The following is a 3,065-nucleotide window of genomic DNA, read 5'->3' on the forward strand; positions in this document are numbered from 1 at the left end:
TCAACGTGGGGCAAAATGCACTTTTAAAAAATTAATTTGAAATTCCTGAATGGAAAACACATGCTGTCCCTTTAAGATTAGGAGGCAGAGAGAATTGGCTTCTTAGCTTAGCTGCACCCCCAAGCTGAAACAGGTACACTGCGCAGTGGAGCGTATCTGGAGATACAGCTAAGGCCTTTCCAAATGCTTTTAGCTGCCACTTAAACTGTGGATGCTGACAGACCCTCCTGGGAAATGATGGCAGGCTACTCAGAGAATAGAAAGCAGGCCTAGTCAAGACAGGAATAGAAAAATTAATGGAAATTTAAAAAGTCAATGCTATTTTAAGCATCTAGGGTTTTTGAACATGGGGTCTCTGAGAACTCTGGAGTCACTTTACATGCAACCCATATATTGGCCTGAGAATAGGCTCATATAGGAAATAGAAGGGAATTTAATTGAAGCTAAATACATAAGATAGGAATAAAAAATTAATTGAAATTTAAGAAGTCAATGCTATCATAAGCAACTGGGTTCTTTGAATGTGGACTCTGAGGAAACTCGGGGATTACTTAGCTGACATGTGACCCATATATTGGCTTGAGAATAGGCTTATACAAAAAATAAAAGGAAATTTAATTGAATATAAATGCATAGGAAAGAATAGTAATGCAACTTATATAAAGAGAAAGGGGATATAATTATATATCCACAGATACTAATTTCCAAAGAACGAAGAATAAATGGAGGTTGCTTTGATTGTTTTTGAGGATAGAAGGGAGAAATAATTCAATTGTTTTAAGTGTTTTTAAGTAATAATTTGTTTAAATAGTTTTATGAGATAATAATCTCCACAGAAGGTAGGAATAAATGAAATTTGCTTTAATTGTTTTAAGGATGGAAGGGAGAAATAATGGTAATTGTTTAAGGTTTTAAGTATACCTGGAAGAATTAATAAATCCAGGCCTTTTATCTCAAGTATAGGAAACAAAGACATGGAGAAACCCTATCTCAATAAATAATATTAATTATTTTAAATTGTTTCAATTGTTTTGAGTTCTTTTAATTATCAAAATGAAGATAGTTATGTTAGGTAGTATTAATGGTATTACTAATCCTAGCTCTTTACCTGTGCTGTCCTGTATTTCTTTGAGGGTGCTATTTATGTCTTTCTTACAGTCCTGTATCATCACCATGAGAAGTGATTTTATATCTGAATCTTGCTTTTCCTGTGTAATGGTGTGTCCAGGACTTGCTATGGTGGGAGAAGTGGGTTCTGATGATGCCAAGTAACATTGGTTTGTGTTGTTTATTTTCTTACGCTTGGCCCCACCATCTGGTTATCTCTAGTGCTACCTGCCCTTGCTAAATCTGACTGGCGCCTGTTTTTCCTGTGATCCTGGTTGTGTCAGAACTCCTCAGAGTCAAGTTGTCTCTGTGATCCTGTGATCCTGGGCGTGTCAGAGCGCCTGAGAGTGGAGCTTCTTCTGGGTGTTGTGGGACTGGCTGCAGAGCTTTTGCCCAAGTTCTGCTCAGGACACCAGCCCAGAGAGAACGGATAGAATTAGAGGCACTGGGCTGGTGGAATTCCTGTATGCCTGGTCCCGCTGGTCTCAGTTACTCCTGATGTTGGGACAGACGTTTAATCCTCCTCACCTCTGATCCTGCGCATGTCTAATGTTCTTTTTTGTGTTTGTTTTGTTTTGTTTTTTGTTTTTTGTTTTTTGAGACAGGGTTTCTCTGCATAGCTCTGGCTGTCCTGGAACTCACTTTGTAGTCTAGGCTGGCCTCGAACTCAGAAATCCCCTTGCCTCTGCCTCCCAAGTGCTAAGATTAAAGGCGTGTGCCACCACTGCCGGCCCTGTAATTCTTTAAGGGATTTTTGTGTTTCCTCTTTAAGGGATTTTAGCTGTTTACCTGTGTTCTCCTGTATTTCTTTAAGGGAGTTATTATGTCCTTCTTAATGTCCTCTGTTATCATCATGAGAAGTGATTTCGGTATGAATCTTGCTTTTCTGGTGTGATGGTGTGTCCAGGACTTACTATGGTGGGAGAATTGGGTTCTGATGATGCCATGCAGCCTTGGTTTCTGTTGCTTATGTTCTTATGCTTGTCTCCCACCATCTGATTATCTCTAGTGCTACCTGCCCTCTCTATATCTGACCGGAGCCTGTCCTTCCGGTGATCCTGGTTGTGTCAGAACTCCTTAGAGTTTGGTTGTCTCTATGATCCTGTGATTCTGGGATCCTGTGATCCTGAGATCCTGGGTGTGTCACAGCTCCTGGGAGTCAAGCTGCCTCTGAGACCCTGAGATCCTGGTGTGACCAAACTCCTGTGATCCTGTGTACCTGTGATCTTGGGCATTTTAGAACACTTGGGAGTGGAACTTCTTCTGGGTGTTGTGGGACTGGCTGCAAAGTTTACACCCAAGATCTGTTCTGGGTACCAGCCCAGACCGGAAGGAACCTGTGCTACTAGTCATGTGGAATTCCTGGGTGCCTGGGTCCTGCTGGTCCCAGTTACTTCTGGTGTTGGGGCAGATGTTGTATCCTCCTCACCTCTGATTATATAATCCTGGGTGTGTTAGAGTGCCTGGGAGGGGAGCTTCCCCTGGGTGTTGTGGGACTGGCTGTGGAGTTTGCACCCAAGATCTGCTCAGGGTGCTGGCCCAGACCAGAAAGAACTCATGCCACTGGTCAGGCAGAGTTCCTGGGTGCCTGGATCCCGCTGGTCCCAGTTACTCTCTGATGTTGGGACAGGTGTTGTGTCCTCCTCACCTCTGATCCTCAAATTAATATTTACTACAATTTGGTTATTGATCAAACTAACTCATAAAAAAGATAATTGTCTTTCACCTGCTCAATCAAGAAGCAAAAATTCATCCTTAACTGATCTGTGCACCTTGTACTACCCATACAAATATCTCTATAGAACTAAATATTGGTTGTGAGATTCATATATTACAGAATGAAACACCAACAATACAGCTCTGACAAGATTCACTCTTGGGAGCATGCAGATGACCTGTTGCTCCAGCTCCCTGCCTGATCCTGCCTCACCTGATGCTGTTTCTAGAGACTTGCTTCC

This window comes from Mastomys coucha, unplaced genomic scaffold (assembly GCF_008632895.1).
Source record: "Mastomys coucha isolate ucsf_1 unplaced genomic scaffold, UCSF_Mcou_1 pScaffold12, whole genome shotgun sequence".
Taxonomy (NCBI): Eukaryota; Metazoa; Chordata; class Mammalia; order Rodentia; family Muridae; genus Mastomys; species Mastomys coucha.